This window comes from Belonocnema kinseyi, chromosome 1 (assembly GCF_010883055.1).
Source record: "Belonocnema kinseyi isolate 2016_QV_RU_SX_M_011 chromosome 1, B_treatae_v1, whole genome shotgun sequence".
In the NCBI taxonomy this organism is placed as follows: domain Eukaryota; kingdom Metazoa; phylum Arthropoda; class Insecta; order Hymenoptera; family Cynipidae; genus Belonocnema; species Belonocnema kinseyi.
In genome coordinates, this window is record NC_046657.1 from 97463116 (window position 1) to 97469807 (window position 6692).

Below are 6692 nucleotides of genomic sequence, written 5' to 3' on the forward strand. Positions count from 1 at the left end.
CAGCTCGATATTTTATTTACAAAAAAAGTTCTTAGGTTCAAAAAAACATTCAGTGAACTGAAAAACTGTGGTCGGTAATATAGGTATTTAGCTGTGTCACATTCCCTTAATGCAAAAAAAGGTTTTTATATAAATTTTGTTGTTTACATTTCGTACCAAGAGTCATACATTTTAGAAGAGGTTATCCAAAAAACTAAAAAAGGAATTTTCATAAAAATAGTATAGTTTTCAACCAAAATGATGAATCATCGATAAAAAATTATTTCTGAACAAACAAGCGTAATAGTTGATATTTCCATCCAAAAATTATTTTATTTACGAAAAAAGCAGCCGAATTAAAGCATACAATACGCACTTTCAACAAATTAATTGTATTCTCCACCAAAGCAAACTAATTTTCAAACCAAACGAGGAACTTTAACTAGCGTTATATTTTCAACCAAGAAAGATTTTTCAATCAATAAAGAAAAAAAACTCATCCAAAATGTTGCATTTTTGAGCCAAAAATACGAATTCCCTGCAAAAAAGTTAGGTTTTCAACCCCACAACATGAATTTTTAACCAAAAAAATGAGTTTTCAACCAAGAAATACAATTTTATACCAAAATAATTGAACTTTCAAACACAAAAGGACGAATTTTCAACAAAAAACGAATTCTTAGTAAAATAATATAAATTTGCAACGAAAGATAGATAGATTTTTGACCAAGAATAGAATGGATAATTTTCCGTTAGAAAAATGAATTTCCAACAAAAAATAACTCTCAAAAATACAATTTTCAACAAAGTTTCAACTCAGGAGATTCAATTTCAATCAAAAAAGATCAATTTTCGACAACCAATGGAAGTTAAATTTTCAGTTGAAAAAATTACATTTAATTTTTAAAAATTATTGAAAGAAGATTAATTTTTAACAAAATACATGATTTTTCAACCAAATATTTACAATTTTAAAGGAATTTAATTAAAAATTAATTTTTAATCAAAAAGAGGAATTAGTCACCAAAAAGATTAATATTTACCAAAAAAGACGAATTTTCAACAACATACAGGAATTTTAAACTGAAGAAGATAATATTTGTAACCAAACGTGAAATAGTTAATTTATCAGTTGAAAAAAAACTTTTATCAAAGTTAATATTTCAATAAAAAAATTTCAATTTTAAAGTAAAAGCAGTTTAATTCAACAAAAAAACGAAATTTCAACCAAAATGAATGATTTTTCAACAAAATAATGAAATTAACTTCAATTTCAGTTTATCCAGAAATTCCCTGATTTTCTGGCATTCACCGATGTGTAATAGAAGCGTTTAAAAGTGAAATATTTCAAATTACATATCCTTCATGCCTGAAATATTCCATAGTGAAATATTGTTGAATTTTAAGTGGTTAATTTAAAAAAATTGTTATTCGGAGATTGGTCAGTTTTGATGAACTTACACTGACATTTAATAAACTAGAAAATATACAATTTTAAACGTACAAATATGACATTTTCCCTATAGTGAATCTTTAAATTTAAATTATTTGAAATTCTCTCATTTATAAAGCTAATTATATACAAAATTATTAAACAGTAAATGTTTTAAACTTATAATTGTTGAACTCTTAATGCTTTCGATTTTAAATATTACAATTTGGAATAATTATAATTCAAAATGTATAGATCCAAAGTAAAAGATTTAAAATGATTTGACTAAAATTATTTTAAAACTTTCAAATGTTTCTGATTAAACATGTTAATCTCAGTCTCAAATCTAGGAAATTTGTTATGCTCCAAATTGTGTTATTTCATATTGGAATCCTATAAATTTGTAATAGTTGGAATTGAACTCATTTAAATTTCAATAATTTTATGCGGTAATATCAAGTGACATTTAATGTAATTAGATAGGTCTTTTATGTTAAAAAATTTTTTTAATCCACGCAAAAAATAAATTCATTCTCATTTCCTTATCTTCTAAAAACCTCTGTCCAAAGATCACCCTGGGTTAATATTCGAAAATTTTAAATAAGAAACTATAAATAATTTGAATAGCTGTAATCTTTATTATAATCTTGGCTTTGAACAATTTGAGCTAATTAGGGCCAGAGGACCAATTTGAACACGAATTTCATGCTGTCAATAACAATGAATCGCCGTTTAATCAACACCAACCTTAAAGAAACTGAAATTAGGATCCCAAAGAAAATAGTTCTCTACTAAAAACATTGCCACCTTAAAAATCTAACAACAACAACCCCTAAAACTTGAGAAAACTGCACCTATCCCCGGAGAAAATAACCTCAATTCATCAACAAAATATGCATCTCACACATAAAAAAAGCCGGAAATTTCGGCAGAATCTGGTGGCAAGGACTGCGTATCTATTTTTATCAACAATTTGCTGACCGTTTGCCGCACTGAGCGGCGAATTCGTGCAAAGCTGCCAGTATCGATTTTAACCTCAACGTACAGTAATCCACTTGCGTTAATAAATGTTCTCAAGTTTTCTACCTATCCCTCGACATAGAAATCATCAAATTACAAATGTACAAAATTATATTTGCACCTCGCTGATCCTTTCACGAACTAAATCTACGGCTCAGGTGATGTGCGGGGGTTTAAGGGGGAATAAGAGAAGAGTTGCTACAGGAATGGCAAAAACAAATTGGCGGAAAAGGGCGTACCTCGTCTTCGTTTTTTGTTTAAATAGTGGAGAGTCCCACTGTTCGAAATCCAAAAATGCTGATTAATCCAAAGCAGGGAAACTTGGTGAATGAAAAAACACGTCTTTATTTATCGACTTGACAGCCACGACTCAAACGACCAAGTCCACTACCACTTTGCCTTTTTTCCCTGCGACAGAAGACACTCGCACCCCGCGAAATCAATCACACTTTGGCGAAATTCACTGGGATTTGTAGAGGTTAAATGCTGCCGAAATTCGTTACGTAAATCGAGATTTTTCTTGAAAATGGTTGAGAGTTGCTGAGTTTGTAAGGAAGCTGGAAATACTTGCGAAAAAATCACGATCGCGACACGAGCCGATCATCATCGTGAAAACCAGATCCAGAACCAGAGCATCGTGAAGCTGCCGGTGGGTTGTATCGATTTCCAGAGTCGATTCACAAATCGAGAGGTCACGTGATCAGGGTGGGAAGTTTTTAATTTGAATAAAAGCGGGATTTTCTTGTTTGTAATTTTAAATAATTTTGGTGTGAATTATAAAGTTACTTCCTCAAAATAAGTTAGCAGTACCTATAAGTTGCCTGATTTTGAATAGTTTGCATTATTTTCAATTACTAAAAACTATTGATTAGAAAATTAAAATTTATTGATAGTGAAATCGGACAATCAACAGAAAATGGATATTGATCAAATGATGATTTACATAATATTTAATTAAATTAACTTTATTTGAAGTTAAAAATTATACCTGCAAACTTATTTAATCAATTATTTTCTACATTAGAACAAAAAATATCTTCTGAAAATTATTGTATTCAGTGATCAAAATTTTCTACAAACTTTCATTAGTTGATGTCACTATTAATATTGTTTCAAAGGAAAAAAACTGATACGCGCATTAGAAATCATAAGTCCTGCACCGTATTAGCTTAAATAATAGTACAAATAACATATTTAATTTGATTACTTTAACAATAATGTAAAATTATATTTCTCAAAATGAAGAATTTTTATATTAAAATTTGATTTTAAAAAGAAGCAAAAAAATCCATTTGAAATACTTCTAACAATAATACATTTCTATTTATTGTTTGACTTTTAAATATTGCAAGAATATATTTTTTTAAATAACTTCTAGGTATTTTAACGGTTTCTTTTTTTGAGAATTTCAATGAATCAATCAATTTTAATTTCTATTTAAGGGATTTAAAAATATTTTTTCATACGATTTCGAAAGATTTCAATGGATTTTAAGGGATTTCTGCGTACTTTAAAGGGATATGAAGAAGCATGCAAAATTTCAAATAATTTCAAAGATTTAAGTTATTTTAAACGATTTTGAAGAATTTTAAGAGATTTCCAAAATTTCAAGGAATGTCAAAGAATTGTGTAACAATTTCAAAAATTTCGAGGGATTTCAAAGAATTTCACAAGATTGACGGGATTCTAAGACCTCAAATTATATAAAGGGATTGTCCATATATTACGTAAGACGTTTTTCTGTTGTTTGAATAAAGACGAAAATAATATTTTTATCAAGTTGAAAAGGACACAGCGATATAAACAAAAGAAAAATGTCTTACGTAATATATGGACGATCCCAAAAGTATTTGCAGCATTTTAGAAGATTTAAAATATTTTAAGCTATTTGAATAGATTCCAAAAAAATGAAAAAGATGTCGGTAATTAAAAGGATTCCAAAGAAATTTATAGATTACTTTGGAAAATAAATGAAATTTTAGAGGATTCCTTGCGATTCCAAAGATTTTAAAGGATTTTATTCAATATCCAACGATTTCGAAGATTTCGTGGGATCTTATAGACCATCAGCTAACTTCACTTTGTTAACAGCTGAGGGGAAAACAATTCATCAAATGCATGGAACAAAACTTGATTTGTGTAATATCTTTGTAATTATTAATCATTATTATCATTTGATCATTTAATTAAATATTAATTTAAAAAACAAACTATTTTTCAAACACTTATATAGAAAAAATTAGCTTTTAAGCAGATATTAGCAAAATATAGGGCAAAAATGAACGGAATCCCATGCATTTGATCCCTTGCTTTCCCCTCAGCAATACACGAAGTGAAGTTAGCTGTTGATTGAAGTAAAAATACCTAATTAAAAAGACGCCCAAAGAGCGCGAAACCCTTGTTGGTTTGAGTTGAATGGTTTTGCATGACGCCATGGAACTACATATGACTTTTTGGAGAAAATATTCTAAATGTACGTATATAAACCATAAATGTTTGAATAATAATATTTCTAAAGTGTAAAATGCATTTTTTCAGTCATTTTCTATTCTTCTGTCGATTGACGACCATTCAGTGTCACGAAATAAAATATGCAAAATTTGAGGTTAGTGTATCAGATCGATTTGATCAGAATCGGGTACTCTAACTTCAAATTTCGGATAGTTGATTGTATTTCGTGAAACTGAAAGGTCTTCAACCAATAAACGGATGAAACAGAATTGTATTCTACACTTGAATAATATTACTATTAATTCATTTATAATTTACTTTTACGTATAGAATATTTTCTCCAAAAAGGCGTATGCATTCCCGCATGTAGAGATGTACAAACTATGCTAACCTTCCTGACATTTCCACTTAATATATCATGCTTGTGACGTCATGCTACAATATTGAATGTTCCGCGAAATAATTTATTAACGTAATATTAATATTAATTCATTTATTGATTCTATTATATTGATTTTTATTTGGCAATTTGTCCTGATTTGCTAATTGTTCATTGCTAAGAAAAGGTACTTTTTCATCCTTTTCCATGTTTTTGACCGGTTCGTACATCAACAAAAACTCTTGAACAACATTGGCATATGCATGTGATGCGCCAATGCAAGGACGTACACATTTTTTACAACGCGTGCATCGATTCAAGGCAGGGGCAACCAATTAACGTCGCTTGACAAAATAATACCACGACTCGCGGTGGAGGTGGAGGCCCCTCCAGCCTTAAACTACCCAATTGTTTACATTTCGCTGCCCTTGGAATAGGGAAGAGTGAAATGTATTAAAAAAATGTTCAAGAAATATAAAAGAATTTTTTAAGGTTTCTAAATATGTATTACTTAATTTATTTTTCAGAGTTTTTTAAAAACACTATATATTATTATTAATGCAATATCAATAATATTAGCGATACATTTTTTCGTTAAGAAAATAATGTATATTATGAATATATAGATATGACTTTTAGAAGAGATTTGTTGGGAATGGAGTCTACTTTAATTCATCTCAAGACAAGTTTCTAAAGTTGCATAAAAATGGATATTAGAGACATTATATACATATTATTAATATTATATATATATATATATAATCGACTAATTTTTATTACAATATTTAACAGTTATTTCTGTCATACCTCATAAAGAGGATTCTCTGTGAGCATTACACTTTTCTCGAAGTCTTCTTCCTTCCTGGAAACACATCGCATTAACATTATTGCACTCAACTAGGGGTTGATTACTCTTGAATAGATATATCTGGGAATATTTTTTAATATTTTGAAATCCTTTGAAATCACTCGAAATTTCCTGAATTAGCTTGCAAAATTTTTAGATATCCTGGAATATTTTTAATCTCTTGAAAACGTTCAAAATATCCTGAAATCGCTTCGAATCCTTTTGAATGTTTTCAAATCTCTTGAGATCGCTCACCATCTTTTTGAATCTCTTGGGATATTTCGAATACTCTTGAAATCTCTTCAAATCCTTCGAAATGTTTTTAAATCTTCAGTAATCATTTTTAAATCTTTTTAAATCTCTTGGGATATTTTAAAATTTCCTGAAATCTCTTGCAATTTTTTTTAAATATCTTTGAATATTTTGAAATATTTTTAAATCGTTTGCAATCTCCTGAAATCGCTTGCAATGTTTTAAGATATCTTGGAATAGTTTGAAATCGTTCAAAATCTCCTGTTAAGTTGCTGATATTTTTAAGAGATCTCTTGAAATCCATTAAAATGTTTTCTAATTTTCTGAAATCA

General features: G+C 28.7%; 1 protein-coding gene across 7 annotated transcripts in view; it reads right to left on the bottom strand.

The window, feature by feature from the left end:
* The window catches only part of LOC117167741 (patronin), a 161455-nt gene extending 158416 nt beyond the window's left edge, over positions 1-3039 (bottom strand). For all 7 annotated transcript variants that reach the window (XM_033353233.1, XM_033353641.1, XM_033353007.1 and 4 more), the window contains exon 1: positions 2671-3039. The gene's annotated coding sequence lies outside the window, so the exon portion shown is untranslated. The remainder of the gene's footprint in view (positions 1-2670) is intronic.
* Positions 3040-6692: the final 3653 nt, after the last annotated feature.